The 21,197-nt window shown below is 39.7% G+C and overlaps 1 protein-coding gene and 1 long non-coding RNA gene across 2 annotated transcripts in view; one reads left to right on the plus strand and one right to left on the minus strand.

Annotated features, from left to right (window-relative positions):
- CCDC80 (coiled-coil domain containing 80) overlaps positions 1–565 on the minus strand; it is a 38,460-nt gene extending 37,895 nt beyond the window's left edge. Inside the window, exon 1 of the mRNA XM_060098936.1 lies at positions 298–565. The gene's annotated coding sequence lies outside the window, so the exon portion shown is untranslated. The remainder of the gene's footprint in view (positions 1–297) is intronic.
- Positions 9–19,924, plus strand: LOC132490598 (uncharacterized). Its single transcript, XR_009532573.1, has 3 exons — positions 9–1,082; positions 4,171–4,361; positions 19,776–19,924. It is a non-coding gene; the product is annotated as an uncharacterized LOC132490598 (long non-coding RNA).
- The last annotated feature ends 1,273 nt before the right edge of the window (positions 19,925–21,197 follow it).

The raw sequence follows: 21,197 nt of genomic DNA on the forward strand, positions 1-21,197 counted from the left end.
TTGGCCAAGGGGAGGGGAAGGGGGGGCTGGAGAAGAAGGAGGGAGGTCAGGGAATGGAAAGTCGGATGAGATCCTGTTGCATTTAAGTCCCTGTAATTTGTCGGGGCTTAGCAGAGACAGTTATATGAAGCAGGAAACCCATTCAACATGCTTGCGCTGTTTCAACTGACTGTCTGATGCTCCAGAAAAAATGCACACTGAGCATATGAATTATGACAACATTCCCATTTCATTTCTTCAACTAAGCGACAAAGAAACAAACAAACACAGCAAAGACAGGCAGGATTACACACTTACATGGTGGCTCATGGAGATGGAATGCAGAGGCTTTAAAAAGCAATCTGAAGTGTGCTCCCAGGACAGTTCCTAGATGAAATACTTTTCCTCCCAACTCTCTTTCTTCTTTGCGAGGCTGTCCGATACAAAGGGGTGTACTGCAGCTCCAGCTCCCAAAGCCACACGCAGACCACCGCCTGTCTGGACCTGAGGGCTGAGCTTTCTTCTTTTCTTTCTGGCTGTGCCTTTTTACCTTCTTGACAAGTAGAATGAGGAGAAAGGAGCTGTCCTTTTAAGTCTTTGCATCTCCATTTGTCTGCAGCTTCTTTCTGCTCACGCTTGTGTGTCTGTGTGTGCCAATGCCCCCGGCCGACAGTACTGGACGCCCCTTAAAGTGGAGCCCCAGCTATTTCTGAATCTCGCTCTTTCTCTTTTTCGAGTTCCAGGATCCTTCTTATCACCCTTTCCCCCACAGTCTGGCTTAGTCCCTTTGTTTCCGAGCGTAAAAGCACTGGGATTAATATAGTTTCCAGGCTGAGGGAAAACACAGGAATGTGATGTTGAAAAAGGACTTTTTTCTTTTCCTTACGCTTCTCTCCTCCCTTTATTTCTTCCCACCTTTTTCTCTTCTCTTTTCCTTCTCCTTTTTCTTCTTCCTCTTGCCTGGATTCAGTCCCAGCAATGCCAGGACAACCTCAGTTTTGATCCAAACCAAACTCAAACAACAGCAGCCACTGGAAATCAAGGAAACTTCACTAAGAATTTAACAGATCAGCAAAACACCGCCTCCTTCCCATTTCAGCATGGTGAGCCTGAGCCTGGACTGGGGGAGAGAGAGGGGCTGTTCTTTGGGGTCGGGCTGGGAGGGGGGGCGAGTTTTGAAACACTGCACATCATCATAAATCACTTTAGAACAGGATGGCTGAGGACTTAACCCCTTCCCCACTGAGTCATCAGGGCACTATCCCTTCCCGTCTGTACACAGACTGCACTTCGGAAAGCGAAAATTCTCAGATTTCTACATCTGACTGCTTGGTTTTCCTAGAGACAGATACTCATTTGCATCAGGATGATTGGCTGTACATACACAGACAGTATGTACATTTATAGTTCCATGCGTATATTTTTATCTTTCTCCCTGCTTCATGCATTTCATTTGAGGTTGGAAAAGCCCATGGAAAACATGGCTGGGTTGTTTTTATTTTATGCTAACTGGGGATCATATTACTGTGTTCTTGTTCCTAGTTTCTCCTTGGCATGAAAGGAAGCTGGTAAAAGGTTAGAAATGCAGGCAATGGCTGCTGTTCCCCTGAGATTGTGGGTAGCCATTACACAGGGAAAGGCCATTATGACCTCCAATTCTGGGCTCTGGCTAGAGATGGTAGGCTAAGAACTTCTTCAGAGGGCACGAGTGTATGTGCATGAGTGTGTGTGTGTGTGTGTGTGTGTGTGTGTGTGTGTGTCGCAATGTCTCGCTCTCTGGAGGCTTCAGGTGTCCAGAGGGCTTTAGGCAATCCTTAGAAATAGCCATATCAGGTTTCCAAAGGAGATACTGAGGCAGCTCTGTGCATCCACCGCCTGGATCTGCCATGAGGATTCAGCTTTTAGTGTGGAGGGAAGATGCCTTGGGTTATACAGATATTTCTTCCAGCCTCTCCAAGTGCATTCAGTCAGCATCAACTGCTACGGACAGTGGTGAGCCAGGGTTTTCAGGAGGTCCCTTGAAAGCTAGGCCATGTTAATGGCCACCCTCTCTGAATAAAACCTGGTCCCTGCTTGCTCTCTTTAATCAGCCCCATCTCCAACTGGTCATTGACTTTTCCTTCACATAAGCTCTCAGCACTGAATTGAAGATCTGTAGAGGGCTGAGTGTCAGGCTCTCATTCCACAGCGTGAAGACCAAGGGGTGCCAAGAAGGAAGGCCCTCCTGTGGAGCCATCTCAGATACTTCTGAGTCCAGAACAAAGGTGGGCTTCAGGCAGAGACCGTCTGTCTGTCCCCTGGAGGCAGAGATTTCCCCTTTCATGGGATTCACCTGTTAAGTTGATCAAATGCCTTGTGCTGAGTTGGACAGTCCTAGATGTGATTTCCTTTCTCATACCATAATGTGTTCCACACAATCCCTTACTAGATCTCCCCGCTTCTTTCTTTTCTCCTCCTTTTGTCTTCTCCCTGCTGATAACAACTCCTATTCATTGAGCATTTTCACGTGAGTCTCTTGTCTTGGCACTTTCATATATTCTTTTATCTAACCCTTACAGCCTCCCTAAGAGATAGGTGGGATCATCCCCATTTTACGGATGGACAGCTTGAGACTGAGTGAGTCTAAGTAACTGCCTACTGTCACGCAAATACTAAGAGGTGGCCCTGAAATTTGAACCCAGGTGTAGAACTGTCTACAAAGCATTATGTTATCCTGCCTCTCCCTTTCACTTTCTTCCCAGGCCCTCTCTTTTTTCTCTTCCTTCAATTTCTTTTTGTGTTCCCCATATTCATAGAAGAGTCTCATTTATTTTTCTCAGTCAGAGCACTTACAGTTTTAGAGTCCTACTTTCTGGAATAATTGCTTAGCAGTACTTTTTGCCTTTCTTAATAGATCCTTAAACTCCTTTATCCTTTTTCTTGATTGTCCCATGGCTTCCACCAACCTCCCAACGAAGTGCACAACATTTGTCACCTATGCACTGCTAAAGTTGAAATAAAGCCACTTTAGCGACCTGGATTTGACCCAGAGGGGAAGCTTGCCCAACCCTGAGCTGGGTCTTCTGGGGTATTTAGGCTTTCTTCCCTTCTGTGAGCTTCAGCCACTAGATGGCGTGCTAAACACATACGCGGGAGAGGACCTAATACCTCCACCTCAGTGCCTCCCCAAAGCTCCCACACGCCCCGCAGACATATTGGCAACATGTGACTTCTCGTGCCTGCTCAGGATTTTTCAACCTCAACACCCAAAGCCTTCCCTGGGACCTCAGAAAAGCCTCTCAGGGAAGACCAGGGAGCACATGTCTGATAAGGGCCTAGGAAGCAAGTTAGCATGCACCCCTTTCTGAAAAAGCCCATAATGATGTAGGATTTGCAATGACTCTCAATTTCTAGTCCATGATTTAAAAGCCCTGTTTTTAAACGTCTCCCACCTAGATCTTTCCCTTTCTTCTGTAACCTAAGAAAGAAACATTAGCTAATTGCAGAGAAGAGAGAGAAAGAAAGGAGAGAGATTTTAGAGAGGGGGGGATTGATGTTGAGTCAGAGAAAGGTAAAAAGAATAAAATTCAAAACTAGATTTTAGAAATGCTAATTCGGGGATTCACTGACAAGACACTGCCTTGACTTTGGTCACATAGTAATTTGGAGGGAGGGAAGGAAAGAATGTGCAAAACAGATTTGCTTTAGAGACACTGGGATGGGGGTGACTATTTGATGAAAATGAGAGTAAATGTAAGGAGACATTCAGAAGCTGGTGTGCTAACTGATCAGAACCATGCTGACCTAAGGCTGCAGCGACCTGAGACCAAGACTCAGGAAAATATCCTGTCCCAGGCACCCTAGAAGAACTATGGGTTCTGTCATAGTTGGTCCCCTACACAGAGTAAACCTCGGTGGATCTTACTGACTCGATTCAAAACATTGTTCTATTGCCCGAAAAAATCATTTGCTTAAGAGGAAACCAGAAAAAAATTAAAGAGGAAAAAAGTGCAAACTCTTCAGTGTCCTGTACCCCCAGCAGGAAGAATAGCAGAGCCATTTTTTCACATCTTTGTGGCAGAGACACAAACAGTATTCACATCGGGGATAATGCTACGTGGTTTTCCTTTCCATCTGCAGACTGTAATCAATGTTCAGTCTTCAGCCACATTTATGTCATTCAGAATGAAAATGAACTCTTCTCTTTCTCAGCATTCACAGTGTAGGACAAACTGAAGAAATGAACAGCGAAGTCAAGGGGAAAGCCCACAATAACCATGAACTCAGGATGCTGCTGCTGCGGCTGCCCAGAGAAATTCTGAGAAAGGGTAATCCCCAAAAAGAAACACTCTGAAATTGTCTCTGAAATGTCAACAAGCTCGCAGGTTTAATCTGAAGTTGAGGTATGTGTATACGTTTTTTAAAAAATAAATAAAAATAAAAGTTACCTGATACATAGTGGCCAAAACTATTGGGAAGAACAGTTTTCATATTCTTTTTTTATTCGTTTAGTTTTGATTACTTCAGAGGTTTTTTGGGGTGAGAGGGACCTTGAAGGCATTTTTTTCCAGATGGAAAGTTGTTTAATTAAGAAAATGTTGAAGTCCTAATTAGAGCAAATTGAAGGGTTTTGCCATAGCAGAGATTAAGGAACTATGTGAATGACTTAACGGCTCATTTTAAATCTTTAACATTTAAATTTTAAGTCTTTAACCCCTCAATTTGCTGCTTGAAGGGTTAGCTGTGAATTGGGAGGGGGTGACTTGTACTGAGTTCAATGTCAGCTATTAGCCATTTAATGCATACAAAAGTTTACATCAATCAGGTTTCAAGGGGAAAATTCTGAATATGTTGCTCTCCATGCCCTTAAGTATAACCAAGTAGAGAGCAATGGTCCAACTTCTTTCTCCTAAATGTTTGCAAGAGTGCAGACTTCATACCAGGAATGGTAGGGAATGAGGCAGTGTCTTCCCCTCAGAAGCTCACAGCCCACTGGAGAAGATAAACAAATATTAGTCAGTTATACTCTCTGCAGCAGTACTGCCAAATTTATCTTCATGTAAAAATTCAGTGCATGACTATGGCTCCACTCCTCTTGGAGATTTTTGCCTCTTTTATTCCTGGAGCAGGCTTTACCGTGAAAGAGGCTTCCCATGGCAGCTCCTGAGTGGCACCTGGAAAACTTGCTTGGTATATTCTATTGGCTCTAAAATCCGCTAGGGTCCACAAGAGTCCAAGATACTCTGCCTGGCAGGATGTGCTACATTGCCTGACAGGCCTTTCATCCTCATTTTCCCAGTTCCCATCTTGTCTCTGTATCCTGCATTTGTCCTGCTAGGATTGCCCTGTCTTTCACTTGTTTCTCTGTATTGACCCCGCACTTCAGGTTTTGATCACATCACTCAGGACATCACCTTATTTACATGAGGAGGGGTTAGCCATAAGGATGGTAATTCATTCATTCAACAAATATTTATTCAATGCCAGGCATTGCTCTAGTCACTAGGGATATAACAATGAACACACCCTGATCTCATGGAGCTTCTGTGCCAGTAATAGGAAACAGACTATAAGAATATGAACAAATAGGGGCTTCCCTGGTGGCGCAGTGGTTGAGAGTCCGCCTGCCGATGCAGGGGACACGGGTTCGTGCCCCGGTCTGGGAAGATCCCACATGCCGCGGAGCGGCTGGGCCCGTGAGCCATGGCCACTGAGCCTGTGCGTCCGGAGACCGTGCTCCGCAACGGGACAGGCCACAACAGTGAGAGACCCGGGTACCACAAAAAAAAAAAAAAAAAAAAAAAAGAATATGAACAAATAAATAGACCTAGACCTAGACATGTGCTTGGAAGAGATTTTTAAAAGGGAAGGGACTTCCATGGTGGCGCAGTGGTTGAGAGTCCGCCTGCCGATGCAGGGGACACGGGTTCGTGCCCCGATCCCGGAAGATCCCACATGCCGCGGAGCGGCTGGGCCCGCGAGCCATGGCCGCGGAGCCTGTGTGTCCGGAGCCTGTGCTCCGCAACGGGAGAGGCCACAGCAGTGAGAGGCCCGCGTACAGCAAAAAAAAAATAAATAAATAAAAAATAAAAAAAAGGGAAGGGAGTATAAGGTGATGAAAGGAAGGAGGCCGTATTAGATAAGTGTCAAGGATAATGATTCTAAGTGAAGCTAGGGGAGCAAGTCACTCAAGTATCAGGGGAGGGAAAGAACAGTCTAAGTAAGAGGGAACAGCAAGCACATAGACATTGAAGCAGGGGCTGTGTCACAAATGTGTCTCAGAGGAGTGATGTTGAAAGACGTTAGGTGAGGATGTGTCAGAACCTGATACATGGTGAGGGCTTTTTTCTTTCATTTTAAAATTTTATTTATTTATTTATTTATTAGAAGTATAATTGATTAACAACTGTCGTGTTAGTTTCAGGTTTGCAGCACAACATTTCAAATTCTTTTTCAGATTCTTTTCCCTTATAGGTTATTACAAAATATTGAGTAGAGTTTCCAAAAACCTGATACATGGTGTGAAATGGGTGCTACATGGAGAACGGAGTATGGGGGCAAGAATGGCAGCAGGAGGACCAGTGAGGAAGCTATTGTATTAGCGTAAGCGAAAGGTGGGGGCAGATTGAGTTGGGGTGCCAGGGGCCGTGAAGGTGCCGAAAAGTCAGCCTCTTTGGTAGATGTTTTGGAGATAGAGCCAACAAGGGTAGTTTGGGACAGAAACAATCACAATTTTTTTTTAAATTCCCATTTAACACTCTGGTACAAAAGTTGATTAGGCTGTTGGTACATGAGTTAAACTTCAAAGAGGACTGAGCGGGGATTATACATTTGGAAGGTTATTTAAAGTATGAGGCTGGGAGAAATCACTTAAGGAGCAAGTATAGGTGGAGATGAAGAGATCTGTGGCCTGGCGTACAATATTTAGAAGATGAGAAGGTGATAAGGGACGGGGAGGAGGGGCAGCTCGTGGTGGGAGAAAGGCAGGAGCTCATGGTGGTTTATTCTCTCTCACAACTTGAACCATATGTTACCTCTGGCCCTTTCTCCACAAGTCCTTACTACATGTGTCCACATTCAGTTCATTCTGCAATGCGCAGGCCCTGTAACTATCTCTTCCATGGGGTTTTTCCAGAAACTCCAATATGAATCACTTTCCTTTCTCTGAGAAGGTAATCTGTACAGCATCACTCTTCTGATCTTTTTATACTTCATATATGGGTTCTTTCCTTCCAAGCAGATCTTTAAGCTTCTGAGAACATGGAATAGCATTACATTTATTTTGCATCCTTCACAGCACCCTGCATATAGTTAAGACACAAAAATTTACAGTTAAAAGGAGCAATGACAAAACTTCAGAACACAACCCAACTACAACATATCACTTTAAAGAAGGAAAAAAAAGAAAAACTACACTTAATGAACCAGAGGGTCTCTTTATCTCTATTTATTAAATAATAATAGTAGAAACAAAAGACATAGCACTATAAACCATCAAAATTAAAACTTATACTTGCATTGAATTATGGAATTGTGACATTGAGGCAAAACATTTTATGTAAAGTAATATAAACCTTCATTTTATTCATTCATTTATTCAAAAACTATTTATAGAGCACCTTTTATGTGTTGGACATTATTCCAGTGTTGGGAATACAGCAACAGACAAAAATCGCTCCTTTCATGGAATTCACATTCTGTTAGTGAGAGATAAGCACTCTAAAGAAAAACAGTGAAGGGAAAAGTAATAGTGAATGAAGAAATGTACCATTTAAGATGGGATGATCAGATATGATCGGGGCTAGCCTCATCAAAGTGGTTGTATGCTGCATGTCAAGGAATCTTTGGCATATCTTCAACTTTGTCAATTCTTCAACCTTTGATTTTGGAGTTGAGTATTAGCCATAGTCTGAAGGAGCTAAGTCTATTTAATGTGGTAGATGATCAAACTGTATAATTCTGGTTGGGGTCAAAATAATAAATGACTATAAAGTAATAAGTTTCCTGCATGGCTCATTAATTGGTTTTGGAGGAAAAAGCTCTGAGTGCCTGGCACAGAGTAAGTACTTAAGTGTTTCAATGAATGAATAATTGGAACATCACTATCTACAGTCTCCTAAGATGACTGCTTTGAAGTCAACGATATTAATTTGAACTCTGCTGTTTTTTTTTAAAAAAGTCACATTCATTTGTAATCACATCTGAAAAATCTCTGTTAAAAAATGATATTGTTCTAACTTAAATGCTTTTAACCAAAGTCTGTTGCAAAAACTCCAGAATGAAGATCAAATACAATGTGGTCTTCAAAGCAAGTTAAAAAATTCAAAGTCTAATTCGTTCTGAATATGTTAACAGGTAACATTCCAAAGTTTTAAATAATATTTTTATTTACAAGTTAAGTATGGGAAATAAAAACATGTGGTCCCTTTACAAATAATTTGTGATGGTGGATTTTGGCAGAAACCTTGGCATTAACTATTGGGAAAATTCAGTCAGTACAAATAAATGTTAGTAACTGCATCAAAATGAGAGGAACAGCTTAGATTGAAAAAAAATTCCTGATTAGAGAACAGTTTCCATGTTTGGAGATTTCACTCATTCATTGGATAGGATTTGTTTTGTCTCTGAGAAAGCAGCACAAAATTTGCAGCCAAATAAACCTTAGACTGGAATCCCAGTTTCACTGTTTACTAGTTGTGTGACGTGGGCAAAGTGTCAATCAACCTCCCTGAACTTTAGTTTCTTCATCTATAAAAATGTGAATGGTTATTTTTAACATAAATAATAGGATTCAATTTTTTTTTCTAAAGATGGTTTTATTACAGTGTTTCATGTTTCAAATAACAGCAAATTTGCGGCTAACTGCTGTAAATGACGGGAAATTTGTCAGCTCACACAAATAAAACATCCTGAAGTGTGGCAAGCTTTTGGGTTGATTTGCTTCAAAAGTTCTCAGTCTTGTTTGTTTGTTTATTGTGGTAAAATATACACACCTCTTACCATTTCAATGATTTTTAAGTATAGAGTTCAGTGGCATTAAGTACACTCACACTGTTGTGCAACCATCACCACTGTCCATCTCCATAACTTTTTCATCTTCCCAAATTGAAATTCTGTGCCTATTAAACAATAACTGCTTGTTCCTCCCTTCCTCAGTCCCAGGTAACCACTATTCTATTTTCTGTCCCTATGAATCTGTCTCTATGACTGAGAATGGCTATTTTTAACATATGAAACATGCCTAATACTCAGCTTAACGGTGGGGGAAATGGTATCCACACAAGAGCAGTCATAAATTCAGACTTCTAGCCTAAGGTAAAAGGCAAATGAAACAACATGGGAAGGAGCTAAAGGGTCAGACAGAGGTGCTAAGCATCAAACACAAAAGGAATGACTAAGCATTCAAAGGAGACTCACCTATTATGTATTTTGTGCCAATCTGTTATGAAATTGGAAGCCAGAGCAGTGTTTACACTTTGTGTCTCCTGTTGGCTCTCACTTCGAAGGTTGTAATAGTCTTCCAACTGGTCTTCTGGCCACCAGACTCATCCTTTCCAATCCATCCTCCAAATGATTGTCACTATAATTTTCTTCAAACATCAACGTTTCATTCCTGCTGTAAATTCCTCAACAGTGAGCAGGGAACTTCAGAGAGAAAGCTCAAGGCTCCCCTGGCCTAGAAGTGACATGGGAAAGTAGGCACTGATGCTAGCAGTAATGATGGAAAACTGGTGGTGGTGTGAAGTTGGATCAAGTTGAAAGGAGGAATGAGACTTTATGCCTGCAATGTAATACCCGAGTGGAGCTTGGCACCCTGAGATTTCCTCCTGCAAAGAAGGTTTTGAACTTTAACCAACAGATGAATATGGTGTAGAAGATGCCTTAAGGAGCAAGAGAAATGCATGGCTTCAAGGCCATGGTCTTCAGGGAAAAAACACTTGCTACTTTGAGTGTGAGTGGCACAGAATTTACTGGAACTATGAAACCCCTTAGAGACACATCTCACAGGGTAAATTGAATAGAGAACACCACAATATATGAAGGGAAAGCAGAGCCCCAGAGCCTCTGTTTCCAATTAAAGAGCAGCTCAACTGCACGATTTGGAAATTGAAGAGCACTGATTCCATTAATTATGGGTCTTAACGACTTGGCTATAAGAAAGTTTGCCTGAGTGTAAACCTGGAATAAGATGGAAATAATTTATTTTCACCACGGTAGACCTAAATTAACCTAGTTATATTTAAAACTTTGAAAAAGGAAAAAGGCATGAAGAAGACTGTGATTTTAATTTTATTTTTATAAACAAAATAATTTATGCTATTTTTAAAAGATTGTGACTATTTAAAAATTTTTTTGACTTTTATTTTTAATTTAAAGTCTCAAAATAGATAGACATTATAACATGACATATGTACAGTATTCATAATGAGCTAGTATGTTTAAATTATCAAGATTTCTGTGTAAGTGATTATAAATAGAAATATAGCATCAAACAATATTTTAAAGCCAGACGTTATTTTTAAGAGGTTTTTCTTGAAAAACAAATATTTTATTATGTGTAACTGAGTAATATTCACCCAGTTTATCGAAATGACACAAGTAGTGAGAGATTTGAAACTATCTGTTTCACAGATATTCAGAGCATGACAATCCGACGGGTGCTTAAAAAACCAATTTCTTTCCTGTGTTTTCAACTGCAGTAGAGCCAGTTAAATGTTCATCCAACTTTTCAAACTCAATTTATCTCAGTGGAAAAAATAACCCAATTGATTTTTTTGTTCCTCCCTTTCTCCACTGTGTTTTTCCAGCATCCTGATAGCTGTACTTTCATATGCCCAAATACTAGATAACATTTCGGCTTGCTAGAAGGAAAATGTTATAAATATTAGAGCTGTTCAAAGATGAAGAGAGATGTATGCAGAAGCAGTAAGCTCCCTGTTGGAGGTGTTAAAATAGGGGTTCCTTAGCAGAGAATGTAAGCATTAGGTGAGTGGTGAACTCAGGTGAAAGTTTAGCCTTAAAGACTGTAGGAGTCGGGTTACTATGATTACTATGTATGAACTGATTAATTTCCCCGGCTTCTTTCCGAGAAAAATTTACTTGAAATGTTTGTTATCAGAGTTTGTCTCTAAAGGCACAAGGTAGAGAAGCAAGTGTCATCATAACACAGAAATATTTACTAGTGGGCTGTTCACTTACAAAGTTAGTTCCAAAACATTTTTCTCCATATAACAACTTTGCCCATCAATTAGCACCTTTATCTAATAAAAAGTGATAAAGAACTGCTGAAATTACATGCAGAGATATTAACAAATAGATCTGGCAGAAGAGTAAATCAACAAGAATGGGGAAAAAATGGTACCTCAAGGGAAAATTATTTGGATATCAACAGATTAAAATAAGTCTTTTAGAATATCAGTTAAGCCATTGAAAAGCTATTGAATAAGCTTAAAAATGTGATCCTCATGGGGACCGTGCTGTAAAAGTCCAACTGTGAAGTGATGGGTACTAGGTCACGTTATGCAGTTTTGTTGCAAAAATCTTACTCTCCCCCAAATCAATAGGTGAGTCACTCCTTCATCATCCTAAGAATTCAGTGCACAGAGTTCCCCTGTGGGCTAGTGGTTAGGATTCTGAGCTTTCACTGCCATGGCCGGGTTCCAACCCCGGTTAGGGAACTGAGATCCTGCAAGCTGCATAGCGCAGCCAAAAAGAAAAGAAATTTAGTGCACATTTGCAATTACAACTCAATTTATTAAATCTGAAATAAACTTCATATTTTCCTTTCAGATTTCAAGATAAGGTTGCAAACAAACTTTAAATTATTTGCTATGACATTTAGTACCTGTTGAGATGGATTAATTCTAATGACCTTTTTTCAGGATTAAATTTTTGTTGAGCAACATGGACCTCTTGCAATTTCACAAAGAACTCCTCCAAACGATCTGAAAACAAACATGTAAAGTGAGATGCATTGTACTAATAATTTTTAAGAAATTATTTAAACTTTCCTACCATACACAAATCTACAGCAGAAATAGCCGATGTATGTCAACCTCAAAGGGAAAAATCTAAGCCTGTTTAAAAAAAAAAATCTAATCTGAAGCTTTTTTGGAAATCTAAGATAATTCCATTAATTAATTATACCAAAAACAGTTTGTGCAAGGCAGGAAGCATCCCCTGGGATGTCTGTCCTTGAATGCAATGACTATGGCTCATATTTTTAGGTGATTCAGCATACCTACAGTCAGGTATTTCTCCTGGACTAGGTCTGTCCCCCCTCTGCCTATGACCTCTGCTCCATGAACCCTGCCTTGGCCTCTTGACCTACCTCTAGGGTTTCAGGGTCCAGCACATCAGTCTGAGTACCTACTAGAGTCAATTTCTACTCCCACAATCCTCACAGGTATGTTGACCTAAATAAAGAGGTAAACTGAGGCAAACTCAAAAGAATGAGTTTACTCGGGAATAGCGGAGGAATTGCAATTTGGGACAAGCAAATTATAGCAAGCTACAGGTGTCAGTTGAGGGTTTGTAACAGGTTGTATTTGTAGGCAGGGGATGTAGAGGGGAGAGTTCAGTTAGAGTCAGTTAAAATAAAAAAACAAATGAAGACCAGCCTTGAAAACTTCCTGAGCAGACAAAATCAGTCTAGTCACACAAACAAAGCTTGATCCAGCCCACTTTGTGAGACTGACACGACCTGGGTCATCTCTCGTTCGTGCCTTTGGCAAAACTTCTCACGGTTGATGTGAGACAACCTCTAATCAACCCCCATCATCTGAGAGAATTCTCACACTATCAGTTTTCTGTAAATCAGGCGTTTATAGGAAATTAGTCTCTTAGTTCATAAGTTTTATCTTCCTGAAGGCATGTGTGTGAGATTCTCTTTATATCCTCTAGTTTCAGGTTAAATTCTTCCACAGGTATTACCTAGGGTTCTTAAAGTAAATCTGTCTCTACCCCAAGGCTCCATCTTAACAGTAAATTATCAAGAAAGACTTCTTTGGACAGGCACAACTTCTAGTTGACCAGAAACCAATTTGGTTCTTCCCTAGTTACAGAGTGACGCCCCAGGAGAGAGTTGGGAGGTCAGGAAATCCTGGTACTGACGTGGACATTTAGGTCTTCCATAATTGAGCTAGGAAGACTTTGGAGGAAGAGTCAGAAAAGACAGAGACTCAAATGTAGACAAGAGCCCAAAGATCAGCCCAAACAGCCTTTCAAGGCACCTTTCTTGCCCTTTACAGAACTTATGACCTCACATGTTGGCCATAAACACACTGGTTTCTGGGCCAAGGCAGCAAGGTGAAGCTTTTGCAGAAGGGCCCTGAGGTAGCGTTCTCCTCTGTGGGAGTTTTTTGCTTATTTGCTCATCACTGGGAGAAAGGGTTTAACCTCTGGCTGCCTTCCTTTATTACATAATCCATTCATCACTGAGGGCCCAACCTAGTTGCTGGTTGCTTATCTGGATGAAAAGAATTTTAAATCCTGGACTTTGAATTCTTTAAAAGCTTATCTGGGTGGCTTAGTGTCATTTTCCTCTATGTTGGTAAATTCATTCCAAATGTGTTTATTTTAATGTGATGACTTTTACAAGAAGTAATAAGACAAAGTCTTCAGCTACCTATCTTGCTCCTACTTAATTAGATCTCCTTGCGTTGGGAGTGGGAAACCCAGTCCCCTGTTTCCTCCTGGCTCTAAATAAACCCAGAGCAAGCCCTGAAAGCTCCTCTGTGGGACATACCAAGGCAGTGTCTCACACTCTCTGGAGTTCATCATGGAAATGTGATAGAGATTAGAAATATGTAGACCCTTCTTCGTGTCTGTCTTCCAGACACCCTGTGAGGGCTGGCAAAAATGTTCTTATTCTCCAAATATTCACTGGCATGAATTTGTGTAATAAAATTACGTTTGGGGTTTGTAGTTGTTTTTTTTTTAAATGAACATCTGTTATTCTCTTTCAGTCTAAAGGTTCTGAACCCAGCTGGGCAGGGCAGCTTGGCTTCTTCCACTACCTCTGCAGAGTCACAAATGGAGCCTGTCATCTTTCAGCTGCTTGTTGATTGGCTGACAGTCCACCGCTCATCTCCCACAGCTGTTTTGGCTCTGAGAGGCTCCAGGGTGGGGAGGGAGTGAGTCAGGGTCAGCTTGTTCTGTGCATGTAGCCCATGGGAGTTCCAGGAGTGGGGATATTTAATTAAGCTGCTCTGATCAGCCATTACTGGACTTTGTGTGTATGTGAAGCAGGCAGAGGGTCTGGTCTGTGCCTTTTAGAATGGTGGGTCATAGCAGCTTAGTGCTTAAATCAATTGTTTTTACCTCCTGGTGTCTCTCTTCCCTATGTCTATGATATACATTATAGATAATGTGACCTGTGCTAAGGCAAATAAGAGATGTAGTTGCAATGAGTGCTTTATTTTCACCAAGGAAATATGCTCTTTGGATCTACATTATGAGTTCCATGTTATTCATAAAAGGAAGTTTATTTTCTTTATGCCTCAGCACCAGCAAATACACAAATGCTTCAAGTTCCACAGACCACTCCAACTCTGATAGCTTCAGGACCCTGGCTTTCAAGAGGACCAAAGTATAAGACCCTAAAGCTCTTTCCCCGAACCCTTGAGCCAAATCATACCAGTAGTCATAACCATCCATTTGACACACTGTTGTAGGATGATTACTCTTCCTGACTCACAGCTCCAGTCTTGTTACTGTCTTGCGCAAACTCCTTTAATGACTTGCAGCTGTCGACAATACAGGTCACACTCTAGCTCGGCGTTCAAGGTCCTCTCTGATCTGATCTTAAACTGCTTGTCCGAATTCTTGTTGCCAACTACTGCCATTAATGCCTTCTTCAATCTGGCCAAAATACACCACATATGTTTTCTTTGTTGCCCCTTGATGATCTCCCCCTTCTGTACTTTTGCTTATTCTGTTGGCTGATCTCAAGTCCAGATGTCCCCTAAATGTCAAGTCCAAATGCACCTGCTGCATAGAGTCTTCCCAGCTGAGCCCACCTCTGCCACCTCCAGATATCCAATGACTCTCCCCACCCTCTCTCAAAGCACATTTTAGTATTGGCAAGGCCAAAAAGTTCATTCCGGTTTGTCCATAAGATGTTACAGAAAAACCCGAATGAATTTTTGGCCATCGCATACTTTATGTCTGGACTTGTGGCTCACAGCGCCCAGTTGCCTACCTCCCCCGGAAGAAGCAGGGAGAACCTGCATCCCATTACTCTTTCTGCCTTCCCTAGGTCCTTGCAATTAGTGCATAGTTGATAAATGTTTGTTACAAAGATAGCCATAGACATTTGTGGAGAGCTCTGAAGTTTCCTGAGTGGATTCACTTAATTCATTAACTCACTTAATTATCATAAGTGAAAGTAGAAAGCACACGTGTTCCCTTTATTAAAAATGAGGAGAGAGGAAAGGGAATTAATTTTTAGTCAGAATTAACTTTTACTTATTTATCAAACTATTATTTGTGTCTTTCTTAATGTCTGCCTCTTCTGCCACATTTTTTAGCTCCTTGAGAGCAGAGCCGTGTCTGTTTTGTCAGTGTTGTATTGCCAGTGCCTAGCACAGTGCCAGACATAGTGTAAAAACTCACTGAACACGTCTGAATGAATGAATGAGTCGATAATATGAGACAAGCAGTGGGCTGAATGTTCTATATGAACGATTTTACTCTCACAGCGGGTGTCATCTCTATCGCACAGGCAAGGAAATTAGGTCTCCAGGGCACACAGTGCTTACTAGAATTGAAACCCAGATCTCATGATTATAGGTGTTATGTGTTTATCATCACACCATCAGTGCCTTTGGTTGTCTTTTTGTTGCTGTTGTTGTTGTTTTCACCCTTATTTGCTTTATAATTCTATTTTTTTTAAAGAAATTTCAAGAGTTACCTTAACTCTTAAATATTTAACTCTGTTAATTATAAACAGTTACAAAATACTGGATAGTATGTTAGTCACTATTGCCAAGTTCAGCAGTATCATTGAGGGTAGATGGGAGTTCACGCTTGGAAGGGAGGAAATAATTTTTTACAGATTTCTCTGCCTCTGTAGTTTCCTTCTTTTGATCTAAGAATGAAACATAATTAAATTCCCATTGCAATTTATTTTGTCCTAAGTGATCCAGAGGAATATTCATGGTTACATTTTGATCACTGTCACTGAAGAGAGGAAATGAACGTATATTGAGCAATCTCCTCATGCCAGGACTTTCTTTAGGTTAATACCTGATGAGTAAGTATTATTATCTCCTCTATTTTACAAGGGAAGACAGTATTGCTTTTATTTCTAAGCACAGTTTATTTTCATATCTATTAAAATTCAAATAAAAAATTGAATTTATCATGCAATTGTCCAAATATCCTGCTTTCTCTTTATGTGAAATTTGGACAAAGATTTTCTTCTGATTAAACATTTTTCATACCTAAAATCAAAAGGGGAAACTTTAAATTTGTAATTTTTCAATCTTCTTTCATAGTGTTTTAATACTGTGGTTGGTTAAGTCGTTAGGCTCGAAATTTTGTGTTTGATTAACACAAGCCTGCAAAAATGGAATTAAGTAATGTCTGAAGATGATGATGACAATGATTTAATGTGTTTGTTTTCTTTTTGTCATAAGATCTGCATATATCTTTAGCTTCTCCTTCTCAACCCACGTTTGGGAAGTCAAGACTGAAACTACTTGCTTTGAAAGGTTTCAACATGATTTCTAAGAGGAAGTTCAGTTTATTCATATTTTGCAAATCTATGTTAATCTACATTTACTACCCATCATCTAATTTGCATCTTTAACATTTAATATTTAATAAGTCTTTAATATTTAATGTGTCTTTAGTCACAGTGTGTTCTGCTTTTTTTTGTGCAGACCTCAATTACTAAACTACTGGTAAGCAGTTAGTTTTCACAAAGTGTATTTGATCAAAACAAAAGACCTTAAGGCCAAAGCTTTATTCTCTAACACCATTCCCCTGAGCCTGCTTGTTTTCCACAGCAAGTTCTTCTTATTATGATATGGATTTAAAGAAAGCTTTTAAAAATATGGCAGATTAGCAACATCTAGTCATTCCTGGATGCAGCCATTACTCTCAAAATGCATCCAAAACTGACGTCACAGAGAATCTTTTATAGAAATTTCTGTTCCTGTGGCTATTCTTGCAGTGCAAAATACTTATGTGGACCCAAATTTTTCAAAGTGACTATTGAAACCATATCATCTCATGTCTTCTTACTACTGTCTTCATGGCCTCACCTCAAATTTTTTGCCCTTTTATAGCAAGAGAACCTTGAAAGAAACATCTGCAAAGGGAGTTTGGGACATGGAAATGCCAACTGTAAAAAAATAAAAACGTACCTTCTAAATTAGAGTTTTCTAAATAATTGCAGCAGTTTAAATAGAAACAGAAGTTCCTTTTCTGAAGATAGGGAAGTGGTCTTTTCTTTGATGGGCCCCTATATCCACACACATACTCCAGGGCTCTAGGTCAGTTCTGCAGAGTCCCCAGGTCCAGAGAGATCAGCTTCCTTCAAGAACCACAAGGCAAGAGAAGGGGTCCTTGCACATGCCTCTAGAGCTCTGTCCATCACCCCTGCCATCTCTGCCTGCATGTGATGAGCACCATTTTCTTTCCTTACCATAGTCCTTAGTCTTGACCTCTCAGGATTTATAACTATCATACACCTTGATGTTAACTGTCATTTCCTGGCCATCAAGTTTAACATCACTTCTCTTCAGTTGTCTGGTTCTGGTCTTTGTAGAGCTCTGGCCTACTTCATCATTACTGCCTATTTTGTAAACTTCTCTAGTCCCCTTTTTTCCACTGGAATTTCCCACCATAATAGCTTTTTAATGCCTCTTCCCACTCAAAGCAGATATAACCCCAGGTGACTGACACAGACGTTCATCCTTCAGATTCTGACAAGCTATACCCAGTGAGTGCACATTATAATGAATGGAGATAATGATTTTTGAAGGCAATAGTTGCCTAACTAATGTCATAAGACAGCCTATATTGTCTATATGCTCTGTCTTTCTCTCTTATTCTCTGTGCGCTTCCAGCCCTTTTTTGCTTTACTCTTCTTTTGATATGGGAGTATGAATCAGAATAAGTGAAAGAGAAGAGATAAAACAAAACCACAAGGCCAATACCAAGGGAACAATTCTGATACCTTCAATTAATGAGGAATAAGCCAGAAAATCCATGAGGACCAGTTGAAAGGTATAATCAAATTTTATACAAACATTAATTTATGTAAATTAATTTTAACCACTATTTCAAAATCAAAATGTGGGTTTTAGGAAGCATCTTGCAAAGACCATGCACAGAGCCCTGTCACTTTCTTTGATCAGTTGGCCACATCAAAAATGTTGTATACAAACTACAGATGAGAGAAACACTTGAATACAGCCTAGGATTGGAATTTCCTAGAAATCTCCATGCTCTCTCTGTCTCTTCCTGGCACAAAGATATTTCTGTGGGGATTGAAACAGGAAATACACATTTATTCATACATATGTGGTCTCCATTATCAGGATTTCTTCTGGAAGTTTTGAGAATTGTTGAGAAGAAGGCCCATGATATTAAGATAGTGCTAAAAATACTAAGAGAATAAATTAAGATGTTAACCACAATAAAGAAGTGGACTTAATATGTGTCAAATTAAAGATGGCCGACATTATAAATAGCTCAAAAAATCATTACAGAAGAACCTGAAATACCAAGTGATTTTTCCAAAATTTTGAACTTGACCAGATGAAGTATCATTTTTTAAAAAAATGAGGTCAAAACATCCATATAAAGAGATACTTGGTCAATTATCGAGTAGCTGGGATCTCACAATGGCTTAATATCTAGAAATTTGGAACTGTTGGATGGTTGGTGGTTATAGGCTCTAGAATTTCATTCCTTTAAAAAAACAATAATTCACACTTTGAGTAACACTGCTTAAAATTTAAGCCATCTGAGTACATGTTGTGAATCTGAATATATTTGAGATTAACCAGTTTCTATGGTTATTAATAGCAAAATGGGGGAGTGGAATCATTAATAAACAAAATGGTTGGAAGAATCATTGGCTTTTGGATTGGAGCAAAGATATGAGCTGCATTGAGAACAGCCTTCTGAAATTTGGTTTCTGGACCCCAAACTCAAAATTCTTTGGGAAATGGAATGAAAGGAATTAGATTCCATAGTACAAAAGGAGCCCATTAACATAATTGAGATAGGCTTTTCTATTTTTATAAAATAAGAAATAATTAAAAGGAGGAATGGGACATATGACAGAGACTGTTAGCTATCTTTTAACATTCATTCTTCCCTACTTTAGTGTTAAGAAACCCATATTTTTTCTTGGAATATAGCAAATATATATATATATACTCAATCTCCCTTTCAGTTAGAGCTAACCATGTGATTAATTTTGGCCCATATATTATAAATGGAAGTATTGTGTGACATTTTAGAAGTTCTTAAAGATCAAAAAGCCCTTCTCTGTCCTTTCTCTATCTTGCTGATGTGATGGTTGGAGCTCCAGCAGCCATATTGACACATAAGAACAAGGACCATCCCTTAAGCATCTTGGAGCAAAAGGTTGGAGACAGACTGGTTCTCTGATGACTTTGAAGTTGCCATCATTCTGGGCTTAATATCTGAAATTATTTTACTTGAGAGAGAATGACACTTTTATCTTTTTTAAGATAACTTTTCTGTGTGTGTTTCAGGGGGAGGGGAAGAATTGGTCCATGTTATTCTCAGATAAACCTAATCCTAACTGATATATTTTATTCTCTCCTCCCCAGGATTCTGCTTGGATGTGGTGTTGGATGTCGAGGAAAGTAGGAGGTAAATGGGACACAGAAGATTTGACATTCATTGCAGCTGCAAACTGTAGGTATAATTCTCCAGAGCAAAGGTGGACAAGAAGCAATTCATCTAGAAATTGAAACAGTTTCAATTCCATTTACTCTTCCTTGCTGCTAGAGTTTGAGTATATATATATAAAATATACACACACACACACACACACACACACATATAAATATAAATTCACAAACTCTGCAGACGTTTTTGATTCTTGCAAGTAAATATTTTAAGGAAATGGGTCAAAACTACACTGAATCTTTTTGGGAGGTTTTGAAAATAGTTCAGAAATTTCTATTTTCAGATTTTGTAGGTATATAGAGAAAGAATAATGCCTGATTACATTAATCATTTTCAGTAAAAAGTCACTTATTAATAAAAGCATTTTCATAAAGCATTTTTCAGAATGTTTCTTTTGAAAAACAATTATTTTCCCACTCATTGTTAAAATATTTTACCTTGAAAGAAGATACTGAATTTACTTTTACAAAAAATATCTACAGGGCTTCCCTGGTGGCACAGTGGTTGAGAGTCCGCCTGCTGATGCAGGGGACACGGGTTCATGCTCCGGTCCGGGAAGATCCCACATGCCACGGAGTGGCTGGGCCCGTGAGCCATGGCCGCTGGGCCTGAGCGTCCGGAGCCTGTGTTCCGCAGCGGCAGAGGCCACAGCAGTGAGAGGCCCGCATACCGCAAAAAAAAAAAAAAAAAAAAAAAAAAAAAAACTACAATGTAGCATACTGTCAGATCTGCTCAAGTCATCATGGTTTTTACATCATTTCACGGTTGACAGAAAGTTTATAGTAAAAACAAGAAAAGCAACATTTTGGACACGTTTTACTGTTTCCTTGTACTGTTAGTATTATCTTTAAGATGAAGAATGTTTATTTTTTGGTTTTGAGGTTTTTTGGCAGAAATATTTTTTAAGCCATTTTTCCATTTTGTGAGCTTTGTCTAGGTTAAACCAAACACTATGTGCTGTAAATACACTTAGCCAGGAATACATAAATTATAATACATTACAATTCTCTGAAAGCAAGCAAATCAGTGAAGATGCCTGTCAGTTCCCCCATGGTATGAGATTCTACTCTTCCCCTGGAATATCTCTGTATGTCTATGACATGTGACTATCTATCTAACTGTCATGCTCAGTGAGGGAAGCCCATGTCAATCTGTACACTAAATCACAGGAAAGAGCTACTTCCCTCATATGTATGTGTGTGTGTGTATATATATATATATATATATATATATATATATATATATATATACACACACACACACACACACAAACAGAAGTTCTAATATTTTCTTCCCACACTTCAGTGGACAGTTTTGCATACCCCTGTGGTATATCCACC

The sequence above is a fragment of the Mesoplodon densirostris genome, chromosome 5 (assembly GCF_025265405.1).
Source record: "Mesoplodon densirostris isolate mMesDen1 chromosome 5, mMesDen1 primary haplotype, whole genome shotgun sequence".
Classification (NCBI taxonomy): domain Eukaryota; kingdom Metazoa; phylum Chordata; class Mammalia; order Artiodactyla; family Ziphiidae; genus Mesoplodon; species Mesoplodon densirostris.